The 14,941-nt window shown below is 52.7% G+C and overlaps 1 protein-coding gene across 3 annotated transcripts in view; it reads right to left on the reverse strand.

Moving 5' to 3' along the window:
* The window catches only part of CDH22 (cadherin 22), an 89,664-nt gene that overhangs the window by 68,882 nt on the left and 5,841 nt on the right, over positions 1-14,941 (reverse strand). The window contains exon 1 of one of the 3 annotated variants that reach the window (XM_063349867.1): positions 14,189-14,286. The exons of the other annotated variants lie outside the window; for them this stretch is intronic. The gene's annotated coding sequence lies outside the window, so the exon portion shown is untranslated. Of the gene's footprint in view, positions 1-14,188; positions 14,287-14,941 lie in introns of those variants that run through there. 3 annotated transcript variants of the gene reach the window in all.

Genomic DNA, 14,941 nt, shown 5'->3' on the forward strand with positions numbered 1-14,941 from the left:
TATTCACAACCTTTTGACTTCTCATGTTCAGTCACTTTCTGCTATCAGACACACCGGGAGGAACAGTATTTGTCAAAGCTCTCACACAAGCATTGTTTAGAAAAAAGTATTTTCAAAGTTCAGGAGATTTTATTTTTTTTCCCTCCAAATCTTCTTTGGTCCAAGTTTCAAAGAAATTTTAATTGCAAAGAAAATCTCAAAGTCTGCCTTAGGGAAGAGGGTTTTACAGCCATAACGGTCTCGCTCTGCAGCAATTCTTTTCCAAATATGGAATTTTCATGCCTTGTCTACGTGAATACAATACTTTTAATTCGCCTTTAAAAAACAATCTCTGAGAGGAGGTGGAAGCAAAGGCATCTTCCTGCGGCCCTGAACACGTACGTGATTCCCTCTGCCCAGGACTGGGAGAAGCCACCTCCAGGCTGAGAGGGAAGAGAAGACACAGAGCCACTCTGCGCCAAGCACACCCACAGGCTGGAGTGCGGCTGGCCAGCTAGCCACAGTGGGCAAGGCGAGCTGCACCAGTGTGGCCAGCACATCTACACCAGTTCCCAGACCAGGAGCCAACTAACCACAGCTCTCAGGAGGCTCCGAACTAACCAAGCAGAGCACCCGGGCTCAGGGCAAGCTGCTGTTCCAGCTGAGCACGCAAAAGCTCTGCCTCTGAGTGCCAAGGAGGCAAGTCAGATAGACGGGAGAAGCCACAGCCCCGGAGAGGATTGCTGTCCATGGCCGGGGCACAGGAACGGCTTCACCCCAGAGACAGCAGCCACTGCTCTGCCACGCCGTTTGTGGTTTCCCCTTTCTGAATTTCACCCTCCGAGCCCTTGAGCTCACCAGGTCCCTTCCTGACATGCAGCACAGGGACTGCAGGTGCTCGCACAGCCCACCCGTTACACACCAGCTCTGCTAGCCCCACGCCAGGCCCTCCTGCTCCTTGGACATTCCTGTGGCTCCCCTCAGGATCCCGGTTACCGCAGTTATTTATGCAACACAGCTTCAAAGGAACAGTGGCAGAAGGTGTTTCCCTCCTGCTTCCCACAAGGGGAGGTCTCCCTGCCTCATAAATCCCCAATCAGCTCCATGGGCGGGAGCCCGGGACACCCGAGCAACCAGACAGAACCATCACTGGCCTCCTCATCCCTCTCTGCCAATTCCATGCAGTGCTAAAGGCCGGGTATCCAGCAGCTCGGGGTTCACTGGCACAGCTGGACACACAGACACAGAGCAAAACACCCGTGGCACAAACTCCTGCTGCCACCCCACTGAGCCCCGCACATCGGGAGCGCTGGCATCTCCAACCCCACGGGAAAGAGAAAGCTGATCCCAAGGGACAATTCAAGGGATCGCGGGCGAGTCACTCTTTCCCACGAACCTGACAAACTGCCTGAAGCGCTAGCAAAAAAGCAAAACAAAGCACCTGAGCACTCAGATCTGACAGGGCATGGCTCGGCTTTCCTTTGCACAGGAAACCGTACGCCGCTAAGCGCCGTGCAGGCTTGAACCCACCGATTGCTTCAGCAGGGAAAGGAAATGCGACATACCTGTCCGGCTTCTCAAAGGCTTGCGAACAGAATCATTAACAGTGGCAAGAAGAATCAGAGTTCTCAACAGCTGAAGGGAGAGAAAAAAAAAACCAAGAGGGGAGACACAAAAAAACCAACCAGGCAAAAAACAGAAGCCCCATTGCTGTGAGCCCAAATCTGATATAAAAACTGAAAGGGGGGTGAAAAACAAAACCAAAGGAGTTCAGTCATGACCTGGCAGAAAATGAGAAGGGACCCCATGGAGGAAGCAAAATCCATAAATTACAGGAGATTATCTTAGTCAAGGCTACTGCTAGAAACTTCTGAAGAACAGCACTGAGCCAGGGGACCGGCCAAACAGGGACTGGAAGGCACTGCCAAATTGGCATTGACACCCAGGTACAGCTCAAAGAGCACATGAAGGAGAGCCTGGCTCTAACTGGGCAGGAGGACAAGGTGACATTGCTGCTCTTCCAATGCCTGCAGCAATGGCCGTTGCCCCAGCCACCACGCTTCCGTGGCCATCCTTGCCCGGGGCTTGGCATCACCAGCACAGAGGGCATCAGAGATCCTTGGCCCCTACAGGCCACAGGTGAGCGGTGCTGGTTATGAGGAAGATGCCTGCAGCATCTCTGTCACAACTTCTTGGGTGGATGGAGTTCCTCCTGCTGCAGAGAGAAGGCTCCAGAGCTCAGAGCAGGTCTTTAATTTTAGGATCTGGATAGACAGCCGCATCTGAAAGTCATCCCCTTATAAGCCCCCTGTGGAGAGTCAGGAGTCATTCCCAACCACCTCGCAACTTTTATGCCCCACTGCCTTGTGAGGAGCCAGAAATAGCCCCACACAGCAGGGCAGAGAACCCCCACAACTCTCCACCACCACCAGAGCTGACCCCCCTGGCACAGCCCAAGGACACACAGGAACCACCATCACCCCCCTCCTTGCCTCCCGCTGCCACTTCTTTGGGCCCTGGAGGCCAGCAGAAGTGACAAGAAGGAAAGGCATGGACTGGCCCAAACAAGGCAAGTGGAATCAAAGCTGATAGCCCAGACAAGTGGGCACCTGGATGGGAGTTAAAGGACAGATTAAAATTATTTAAAAAAAAAAACACAAAAGGAATTCTTACACTTTGACAAATGTGGAGGGAATTGGGTTCTTTTAAGCAAATGTTTGGCAGATGCATGAATTATTTATCATTCAATATTGTGTGATTAAATGGAAAATTGAAGACGTTCACAGCTTTGTCTGCAACTTTCCACGTCTCACGAAAGTCTCCCCAAATTCCTACAGAGAATAACAAGTGGGTATTATACTGAGCAACAAGGGTTCAAAGAAGCTTCCCTCGGTTTGGCGCTCGGGGTTCAAGGTCAGATGCAGACTCAGGCGTCTGATTAAATAAATACTATGGCAGGCACACGTCGCTTTCAGGAAGGTCTCGCTGCTGCTTGCTCTTCTTCCCTATACATTTTAATCCTCTTGGAAATTCTGTCCCTGGAAATCTCTCATGATCAGAGAAGTGTGGCCCCTCTTTACAGAGCACACGAGGCGAGGGAAGTCTCTTCCCATGGCAGCACATTCATTTTGAGACTCAGACCAAGTCACCGCGGGATCACTCACACTGAAGTGGGGAGGTCAGGAGAGCAGTGAAAAGCAGGAGAAGACCTGGGGCAGCTGCACCGCAGGTCTCTCTCCTGCAGCTTTAGAAGTACTTTTTTGCCGGTGTAACAGGACAATTAAGTTATGCCCAGCCCAGATTAGAAGCAAGCACCAACTTTCTGTTGCAGGTGCCTTAGGCCAAAAGCAGCCTGAAGGGGCAAGTGGCATCCTCAGCACCTCAGGACAAGGTCTGCAGCAATAGACAGCTGTCAGAAAGGTGGAAGAATGAGAGCGATTAGTCTTTTTAATGCCAATTTCAGCCTGATCTTTCACACTTAAGAAAACTGTTACAATGATTTTCTTATTTTCAGAGGAGCTCATTAAAAAAGAATTAGAAACAAGATAGTCTAACGGATAAGAAAATTATTTCTGCAACAGCTCTGCATCTGCACTCCTCGGCCGCCCAGGCTACCGGACTTGCCCAGGCAGCGTCTGTGCAGCAGCCAGAGCACCTCAATCCCCAAGGCATGGCCATCACCACCAACAACCACCACCTGAGCGATACCCTCCTGCTCAAACATGGGCTTTTCTGGCACATGGAAGAAGAGGCTCCAGCCTCAAACCTTCCCACTCCCCAGAAATTCCTCAGCAAACACGCTGGGGAGAAAGGAAGGAAACTTGGTACCACAGAAATTCAGGAACCTGAAGATGACCGTGGCACAGCCTCATCCCCCAAACAGGAAGCAAGTTTGCTTTGCTGAGATGCAGCAGTGCTCAGAAATATCCACCACAGTTGGCAGAAATCCCTGGTAGCTGAGTCTCCTTCACAAGTAGCACATTTTGGCCAAGTCCATTTGAAAGTCTGCATCTCCAAGAGGAGCACGGCAAGAACTGAGCCACCACTCACCCCTCGGGGCTGCCCCAGGCCATCAGAGCCCTCCTAGGTCCCTCCTTGGGTCCCTAAGGCTGCACTTTGAGCAGAAACAGGCCAGTAATGAGCAGATGTTCTTGAGAAAGGGCAGCAGAGCTTCGCAGACCAAAAAGAGCCTCTGGATGGTCACCCAGGTAGAGACTCATTCAAAGCAAAGCCCACCTCCCCATCACAAATCACAACCAGGAGAATCTGACCGTCTTGCTGGTCTGCGGACCTACATGCTGGAGCAGATGGGCCAGGTCTCTAAGCAAGCAATCCTCACAGCACACCCATCACCAATGAGCTGTAGATAAAGGCTTTCTCCAGCCTGTAACAGACTAAAGGGTTACAATCTTCTTGTAGGCAACTTGAAGACAACAACAATAGGCTAAATTTTACATTCAATCATTAACGATAGCTGCATTATTTATTTGCAATAATTTGTTCCATTCTACTAATTTCACCACCACTGCTAGCTTCTGATGATGCACAGCACTCGGAGTCGTGTCCCAGGAGTCAGAGTTTGTCCAGAGCAACACAAACCTCAGCCACCAGCCCCAGACCTTGGTGGCATAAGTGCTATTTCACTTCCCCAGGAAAAACAGGCAGGTTTCACAAAGAGCTGCTCACTGCTTCACAGATACCACAAAGTCACATATGGTCTGGATGGCCAACATTCAGCACTCCTCCTACACGCTGCCAGATTTGCCAAGAATTGTTGGACCAGATGATCCTTCCAACCTGGTTTTCTACAATTCGATGGCCAGAGGGAACAGGTCAGTGCTGGCCCAGCGCTCATGGCCCCACCAAGCAGTCCTCACTGATGCTGCCAGGGCCAACAGCCCCGGGAAGAGAATCCACGTGGAAACTGGTCTCCCTCCAGAGCAGAGTGGCCCTTTCACCCCCTCCTTGCCACAGCCCTGAACATTTCACAGAATGTGAAATCTGGAGATCATCTAGTCCAACCCCCTGCCAGAGCAGGGTCACCCAGCGCAGGTGGCACAGGAACGCGTCCAGGCGGGTTTGGAATGTCTCCGGAGTTGGAGACTCCACCACCTCTCTGGGCAGCCTGTGCCAGGGCTCTGCCACCCTCAAAGCAAAGAAGTTCCTCCTCATGTTTAGGTGGAAGTTCCTACATCCAAGTTTGTGCCCATTACCTCTTGTCCTGTCCCCAGGCACCACTGAAAAGAGCCTGGCCCCATCCTCCTGGCACACAGCTGAGGGCAGAGGTGCCCTGATACCACAGCTGTGCAAGCAAAAATCAAGGAACCGACAAGAGCCAACAGAAACCCCTTTCCCCAGAGGGATCAGCCCCTCAGGAACGGGGCTGAGTGAGGACAGGAACCCCTGGAGACAAGGATGGGGAGGTTGTCTCCCGCGGGGCCTTGCATGGCAGAACAGCTACACATGGCTGCACTACAGACAAAACTTCACTTGAATGCAAAACCAGAAGCTTTTAGCATCCTGTCTGGTAGAATCAAATTTTTATATCCTTCCATGCCCGGTAAATTCTGTTCACAAAGAACAAGAAAAAATGAAGTAAAAGCCTTAATAAATGCTGGAAGAGCAGGGAGCCCACATCAACTCCCAGCCCAGCGTAGCTCCTGGATAATATAGGCAATAGTTTATTTTTCTCTCCAGTATCATTTTCCCAGCTTGATCTCTACTGTCGCAGTATGATGGTTTCACCCCATTAGCCTTGCTTAAAAAAGTGATCCCAGGACTGTGAGTGTTATTGCCCACATAAATCAGGAGGCTTTGAATACGGAGCACCTTTAAATAAACAGCTGATGGAAGTGAAGTTCCGGGATCATTATTAATAGCTTTTCATTTCTGTGTCCGCTGTGCTGTGACATTCTTTCCCAGCAGAAAGCCTCCGCTTCCTATCCCCAGTACATCTGATCCCACGAGTCCTCCAGTCAGAGTGAGTGACTGCACCTTTGTGTTAATTGCATAGCCCGTTCCGCAAACTGAATGCTAATACTAACTAGCAAGAGGAAGGGAGTTTGCAGAGCGGGAGCGATGGGACGGTTTGAGGAGAGGCACACCAGCCCCCCGCCTTGTCCTGCACACAGAGGTGAGGAGCGCTGCTCCTCTCACCTCCCCTTAAGGAAGGGCAGGTCCAACACACACCACTGAAGGCCACAATGGGTGACAGGGTCCTGCTCCATTTCTGTCCTCTCTGCCCAGGGAATGTGTCCCGTACTGGCCAGACCCAGGCTTTCCCTGCTCCGCCAGCTCCATCACACTTCTCACATACCCCCCCCACGAGCAGAACGATGCCGGCCACCCTCCACATCGCAAACATCTCCTGGCTGAGTCCAATGGGACACAGAGCCTTGGAGAGGCAGCCACCACAGAACAGCCCCGTCAGTACTTACAGGTGCTGTTCAAAGACTTTACCTGGCCAGATCCAGTTTATTTTTCATTAGCACGCCTTCTTCAGGGAGCAACCACTCTCCTCCCTGGAGGTGGAGGTAGCCGGTGGTGGACTTCAGCTATTAGGGGCTCTCCTGAGAGCTGCGGGCAGGTGCACAGCAGTCCAGAGCTCTGAATGCCATGGGGCAGATCTAAGAGCAGCAACAGCTAACACCAGAGAAACGCAAATCATCCATTCCCCTCTTCCAGGGTGATGAGCCTGGGACGGGACTAGACACCTCATCAAGAGGGACCTTGGCCACCTGCTCTGTGAGCCCCCTGCTTTGCTGCCAGCACTGACACACAGGCACTCCTGGTCTGGATTCCCAAAATCTTCATGCCTTGGACACAAGCAGAGTTGCCAATGCTGCTGCTATGTCAGCAAATGACATCTCACCCCAGGTCTGTGGCTCAGAAGGGATACCAAGGTTCTCCTTTGTGTAGATACAGCAGGAAAGACCCTTCAAAGCTCAAAAGGGGAGGAGATGGTCCTGCTGGTGGCCAGTCCCAACACAGCCACCAACATAAGTGCAAGTAAAAAGGCTCCACAGTGGCCAAAGAGGCTGGCACGGGCTTTACGGTCTCCTGATCTTTCTGCCCTTTCAGAGAGACAAGAACGGAGGGTCCTGCTGCTACACCCCACCCCCAGTTCCATTTTCCTTTTCTTGAGTAATGACACCACATACCGGTCACAGTGCTCAAGGAGAATACACAGGGTAAGTAAATATGCGAAATGGCCTGTTGCTTCAGTGACCTTTGCAGGGTATAAATCAAAAGGGCTGCAGACAGCAGCAGACTCCAGGAACAGGTGATGGCTTTTGGTTTTACTGCCTGCTGCTTGCTCTTTCCCAAAGCCAGTTCTCAGCAAGGAGATTTAGGACACAAGCACCAACACAGGCATAACCTATGAGTGCGCCAAAGTGGAAGCCAGCATCAGAAAACGGTGGCACGTGGCTGAACGAAGCTGAGACACCGCTACAGACAGGACACGCCTTTCTTGGAGGACTTTAAAAGGAAAAAAATAAAGTGTTAAATCTGTCCCTTAATTTCAGAGCCCTTCCCTAGTTAGAGTCCGAATCATTGATGTGAGGATGGACCAGCACAACAGAGCCATGCCCTTATGACAAATCAACAAGAACTGCTTCGGTTTCTGGATCTGATTCTGCAAGCCAGACGCAGTGCTAGCCTTCCCTCTGCAAGAAACTCCAACGACTTTGTCAGGTGGAAAAAAATAAATAAATAAAATTTAATTCCTCCCCCACCCCCTCCAGCGTTGTGTTTGCAGACTGTGGACCAGCATCCAGCAGTCACACAGGACTTTTCGAGCAAGGGAAATGTAGCGGGCACCACATCTGCAAAACAAGACAGCCTCCCTGTGTCACTGGAAACGCTGCTTCCCGACCACCGGGCTTCAGCATCCCGTGGAAGCATCAGCTCTCAGCAGAGGCCAAATGTGCAAATTGCAGTTGAAAAGGAGAACATTTCTGAAAGCTGGATGCACGTGAGCACAGCAGACTAGGACAGAATCCACAAGTAGCTTCACTTTAATGTCACTACCAAACCAATGGCACAATGAGGAAGGGACAGACTGGGAGCTGTGGGAACAACCACTCTGCTCAGCACAAGTGATAAAGGGAAATTAATTGGCCAGTTCCTCAATCAGGCATAAGGGTTCAGGGCTTTGGTGTAAAACTCCGTCAAAAAAGACCGGCATCTTAACTTCTGACATTCCAGGACAGACACAGGACACAGTGTGGGGTTTTGCACAGGTCACGTATTCCACAATCAGGCCCTTTGCCTCCGCCAGTCCCAGCAATAGTGAGACGATGAGAATCTTCTCTCTCCAGCACACAGGCTTTGAAGGGTCTTTCCTGATGTATCTGCACAAAGCAAAGACCTTGGGACCTTGTACGTAGGTTCTAATGTTATTATTATCAAAAGGAATAAAGAGGGACATGGTGAAGTAAGAGGCAGCAAAGCAGCCCAGGGAACAAAGGGAGGGAGAGAGAGAGAGAGAGATTACAGTAGCAACAGGGAGGACAGAAAAGCGAATGGACAAAGTGCATGTGAAAGAATAGAGCCAAGGAGAGATATGCATACACGTGAGCAGGCAGGATCGTGCTGGCACACGTGAGTGCGTGCGCACGCAGGAGGGGGCACGGAAACCCACACGGACAGGTGCAGGCATTTGCAGCTCGGAGACCTTCAGACCCACCGCGCGTTCGCAGCCCCGCACTGCTTGGGCAAAGGGCTCCCCCAGAACACCCCAGTGCCCACGCAGGACTTCTGTGGCCTAATCCACTCCATCCAGCACACAGACCCAACAGCCACTCGCCGCTGGTGACAGTGAAAGATCTTCACAGCCAAAAGAAAAATGGCAAGAAGGTGGCTCCGAGTTCCCTCACCAGGAGTGCCCACCCTTTCCCCAAAGCAGTTCCGTGCTTGAGAGGAGTGAGCCAGTGTGTGCACTGGCAGCACACACGCACACAGACACACTCCCACTTTCCCGTGTGCAAACGTGGCTTTTTCTGGCTTTGTCATCCTCACGCACTTTGTCCATTTGCATCCCGCTCTCTCTGTCACTACGCTGCAGACCCCTGCTGTCTCTTCCCCTTATTCCCTGGGCTGTTTCACTTCCTCCTCCCTCTCCACACTCCTCGTTAGCTCGTTCAGTGACAATCATGTTAGAAGTCACACACATAGCCCCGAAGTCCCTAATGCGTGGTTAAGCAGGAACAGGTCCATCCAGAGCCCACCACCCCAACCCAAGCAGCCTGATGTGAAAGTGCTGACAACCCAAATGGCACGGGCAGCCTTACTCCGGCCACGCTGCGCCATTCCCCTGCATGCCCCCACACCAGCCTCCAGGCCCCCACCACTCCTAACACCACTGGAGATAAACGTTGGACTGGCCGAAGCCAACTAAGATGTGCTGAGGGACATGGTTTGGTGGTAACTTGGCGGTGCCAGGTCAACAGTTGGACTTGATGATCTTAAAGGTCTCTTCCAACCAAAGCTATTCTATGCAGATAAACGTGCTCCTTCATGTCCTCCCCTCTAAATAACCCGCTGGGCTGGCAGCGGCCTCAGGCAGAGTTTGGGCACCCAAAGCCAAGCAGTGTCCAGTCAAAAAGCCATTCTCCCGAATGTTGGGCTCAGAGCCATACACATCACCTGCCACCCAGCTCTCCCATCAGACCTGACAGTGAACCGACACCAAAACTCGCCCCGAGCATGCAGTCACTGTGATTCAAAAACAGAGTAACAAGACACAGGTGCCCTGAGCAGGGCCGACACCAAACTTTTAAGAGGTTCAGGACAGAAACAGACACAAGCATTGCATTTGTCCAGCCCCCATGGTGGGGTGCATCAAAAGCATTAGCTCATGAAACTGCTTTCCTCATCCTGGTGCACAGAGACGCGGAGAGACCTCGCACACAAACCATATAAAGCATAAACTTATCAAACGCTTCACGCATCGGCTAGAAAAGGAGAAAGAAAACCCATCATTACTATTTCTAAATATACTTGGGAGGCACCAGATAGCACAGTGAGGGACTAGATATAAAAAAAGATAGAGATGAGTCTCAGTACCAGCCTTTGATCGCTCACAAGGGAAACGCACGTGCTGCCTTGTGGAAGCCAGGACCAGACACTGTGTCCTACCTCTGCCTAAGCCCAGCTCAGCTGTGGTTTAAAGAAAAGGCCTTCCAGCCTGGTGCTTCATGGTCCCTCCCTCTCATTTCTATTTCACAGCAGACAGCTTTTTGCAGCCAGGACACAGCTCAGTATCAGCAACACGGACTCAGCTGCAGGATTTTCTAGTTCTGGGACAGCCTAAGGTTTGGAAAAAGCCTCCCTAGAAACACCAAACCCGACCGGAGCCTGTGCCCGGGAACTGACGGGAGATACTCAGCAGCAGCCACAGCCCCCGAGCGTGGTCACAGGTCAGACCCTGTCCTCCCAGCCCAGCGCTGGGATGGACCAGGGCTAATTCACACCAGCAGAGCCAGCAGCTCACCGCATGCGTGCAGACCTGCTCCGTGAGGCTTGCTTTCCATCCCTCTCTGTCTTCTCACTCCGGAAAGCATGCCTGGCAGCATCGCAGGCAGCAGCGTGCCCCTGCCCAGGACAGCAGGAATGTGCCTTTGCTGTCAGATCCACAGGGCAGAGGCCACATCTCCTACACACTGCCCAGGTCTAACACAGGGCTCTTTTGCAAAGGGCACCAGGCACATTCCTGCAGTGTGGGCACCCCAAAGGGACACGCAATTAAAGGCATTTAACAGGCCCTGTACTGGGTCTGGCTGGGATGGAGTTAATTTGCTTCATAGCAGCTCATATGGTGCTGCGTTTTACATCTGTGACCAAAATAACACTGATAACTAACACACCAATGTTTCAGCTATTGCCGAACAGCGTTTGCACAGCAGCGAGGCCTTCCCTGTTCCTCACTATGCCCCCCAGGAAATAAACTGGGGTTACACAAGAGGTTGGGAGGGCACACAACCAGGTGGATGACCCAAACTAACCCAAGAGATATCCCATGTCATCTAACAACATGCTCAGCAATAAAGAGGGAGAGGAGGGGTTTATAGCTCAGGAACTGGCTGGGGATCAACCTGCCCATGGAAGGCGCTGAGTGTTTGCTTTTGCGTCCCTTGTTTTGTTTTCTTTCTCTCTTCCTCCACTTCACCTTCGCTTACTAAACCATTTCTATCTCAACCCACAAGTTTTCTTGCTTTTACTCTTCCCTTCCTCTTTTCCTGTCCCATTTGGGAGCGAGCAAGCGGCTGTGTGGTGCTTAGCTGCTTGCCGGGGTTAACCCACAACAGCCCCAAAACACACAGCAGCGCCGCTGCTGGCCAGGTTCACTGCCAGAGCAGAGGACGTCAGGCTCACCCTGTTCCGAATGCATTCGCCAGAAAGCGGCAGCCATGGCACAGTGAGAAACTGCCACTCACACAACAGTTTGAGCCTCTCTCGGTCCTGTGATGTGAGCTCACGTCTCCCATCCCGGAGCAGCCCAGCACCACCAGCTCACCTGGCTGCCGTCACCTCCCAGTGAAGCACTCCCCACGCATCTCTAACTCACCAAAGCATGTCAGCACTGTAGATGCAAAACCAATTATTCCAGCCTGAACTGATGGTTCCAGCATCCTTCCCAGCCAGACACGAATATCCCATTGCACAAAAATGCAAACAGCTTTTTCAGACCAAGTCCATAACTGCTCACCTGTGGTTGCCACTGTAGCTGGGGAAAGTTCAGTGCTTGCATTTCACTTCATTCCTCAATCACTTTGTGGTACTGGTGTGATTGATCCTCTGGGTCTGAGTCCCCACACAAGCCAGAGCCAGGAAGGACAGATAAAGGTTTGGCTGCTCCAGAGGCTTAGAAACCCTCATGGTCTGGCCATGAGGAGCCCTGGGCTCCAGGTGTGCTGGAGCAGCATCACCTGCCAGCACAACAGTCACTTCTCTGGGCAGGACTAACAATGTCAGACTTCACAACCCCAGCTCCAGCTCACAAGCTTTGGTCTGCCTTAGCTAATCCACTGCCAAGTCCCAGGCAAGGCAAAGGTGGTCAGCTCTACGTCTGCAGGGTCTGCCACGTTCCCTGGTCACTCACCCCACAGTCCCTGGAGGCTCACAGTTGCAGCCCTGGTCTGTTGCGTGCCTTTGGCTTGCCCGCTGCCCACACACCGAGCTCACCAAGGCACTACCATCAACCTCCACCATACCTGCCACGGAGGCCGTTCACATCTTGCACGGCCACCAGAAGCTGGGCCAGATCAAACCCACCCAAGGCTTTACCTGAGAGATGAACTTGGGCGGCAATGCAGAGAGGAGGGATTTGGGAAGGGCACGGTCGCTTCTCAGCCTCAGTGAGACTACCTGAGCCGCTGCCCAGTGGAGGGTCCTAGTTCTAATCTCATCTCTCACAGCACCTTTCAAATTAATTCGTTAATTGGCATGTCAGGCTGTGCATATGAAACGAGGATGCATGGCTCCCTCTGCCGGCACCCGGTCCGAGGAGGAGCCCCTCGCCCTCTCTCCTCTCCAAAAAACAGGGAAAACCCATGGAAAAAACAGCCCGCCACCCCTGCAGCCACCCAGAGAGCGTGTGGGGCAACTGTCGGTGGGCAGAGCTGAGCCGGCACCTCCACGGCAGCTCCCAGATGTGCCATGGGATCATTCCCCCCCTCCTGCGTTGCGGTGCAGGTGAGGATGCCCAGCAAAGGTGCGCCCGCTTTTGGACAGTATTACTGGAGCAGGAATTTTATTGCAAAAAATGTCATGCCATTGGGGAAGGGCCCGGGAGGGCTGTGGCAAAGGGGCATTCAGCTGACTTTTAAAAGTTTAAGCAGGGATGTAAATTTCTTAAGGACTCTGCTGATGCTCAGCTATTCCTACCTGCCTGCTAGCAAAAGGTTCAGCTGTATTTCATAAGCGGGAAGGCAGCCAAGCTCAGAAAGCCAGTGAAGTCCAGCTCCTGAAGGAAACCCTCAACTGTATGTCCTCAACCTTCTAGACCCCAGTGAGAGAGGAAACAATTCCCTCTCCCACACATGCACAACAGCATCCCCAACAGCCATGTGCTTTGTCAGGGCCATAACAACAGGGGAGAAAATATGTTTTCACACTATTAAAAAATGGAACAGTGAAAATCCATAAGGAACCAAGGCCAAGGGTAACTGGAGTTTGGTAGCAGGCGGGGGGGGACAGTGTCCTGTCCCATGTTAAAAAGCCCATTTGCTCACATTTAGTATGTGCCCATCTCAAACTGCTCCTCTCTAGAGAGGGTGACAGGGCACTGGCTGTGGAGAGGAGGAGGTGCTCTGAGCTTAGGAGCCACTTTTAATGACAAGGATTACTGGAGAAACAGCATTTTGGGGATTTGGGATTCCAGGAAGCAGCTGCAGTAGGAGCAGAGGGAGATAATCCCAGTGTGACAGACAGAGATGCTGGAGAAGGGAGTGCAGCATCCCCAGGCACACGCAGAAGCTACTGTCTTGCACAGGGCATCCCACGCAGGGGGAACAGCATCCTGCAGTAGAGAGACTCTGCCAAAACAAGAGCCTGGCCCAGGGCTCCTCATGGCCAGACCATGAGGGTTTCTAAGCCTCTGGAGCAGCCAAACCTTTATCCGTCCTTCCTGACTCCGGATCATGTGGGGACTCAGACCCAGAGGATCAATCACAATCAGGAAGCCCAGCCCCCCGGCCAGCTTGCAGCCCCCCAGCACCCTACAAGGGAACAGGCAGCAAGGGGAATCCAGGCTCTGCCAGGGAAGGCAGCCGGGGATAACCGAGAGGAGCAGCCGTGGGACAGTGCCTGGGAGTGGAGTGGAGGATGCATGCCCCAGGGCACCCATCTTCAGTGGGCAGGCATGGGACCTCAGACCCTGCATCCAGGGGCCTGCCTGCACACAGCTCCGGAGTGTCAAGCCATAGGGAAGGGCAGCAGTGGTCCAGAAAGGACCAGGGACAGACGGGTGCCACCCGCAGAGGCTGTGCTGAGCTCCCTGGTGCTGCTGTGCAGAGCGACGGGGGACAGGGGTTCCCTGGCTGCCACCCAGCCTGCAGCTGGAGCAGGGGCTGCGTGCTGTAAGGTGTGGGCTACAGCTCAGCTGCAAGAACAAGCTCTCTCCTGCCAGCCCAGCATCAGGACCATACCACACACTCCCGCTCTGACTCAGTTTTGCAATAAAAACCTCAGGCAAAGGCTAGCTTACCAAAGCGGTGTTTAAATCCCGTGCTCGCTCCTGCAGCTGCTCTTTCCAAGCGCCTGGCATCTTTGCTCTGCTGGGTGTACACACCTTTCCCATCCACACGCACACCACTACCTGCCCATGCCCACACTCACAAACTGGCTTCTGCTAAAAGGAGCTCAAAGCTTTTGTGGCTCCATTTATTGCCCACGATGTTTCTATGGCGACTCCCTTCACATCCCCCCATTGGCTGCAGAAAGCTTCTGGCCATCAACAGCTTCAGGTGAGTTGAGGACCTCAAGCTTCAAGTCACCTGCAGTTGTTAATGCCACCAGCTACAGTTAATTAGGAAGAGATTAACAAAAACCCACCTGAAGTGGCAATGGTGAGTGAGACCAGCAAGTGAAGAGGATTGATCCCATGTCTCCTTTCCCTGGGTGTTTTCTGGAGTACTGTAGGGAGCAACAGGGAAGGGCAGGGGGGATCTGCAAAAGGGTGTTGGACAAACAGTTCTGCTTTCATGATTCCCTGGTAGGACTTCCCTATCAGCAAGGCTCACACAGCTGCTGTCACCAGAGCACAGGACCACTTCACCCCTTGTAGCGGCTGCCCCTGACACCCCGCTCCCCAGCCCAGCTCCTGGCTCTGCTTGGTGAGGACCAAGCTACACAGTTCTACAGGGCAGCTGCAGGTCCATGGCTGTTGCTGACAGGCACCAGGCCCAGCATCACCTCCATGGCACCCACAGCTCCCATCATCAGCCAGTCAGGGCCAAAT

This window comes from Chroicocephalus ridibundus, chromosome 12 (assembly GCF_963924245.1).
Source record: "Chroicocephalus ridibundus chromosome 12, bChrRid1.1, whole genome shotgun sequence".
NCBI classification, from domain to species: Eukaryota; Metazoa; Chordata; class Aves; order Charadriiformes; family Laridae; genus Chroicocephalus; species Chroicocephalus ridibundus.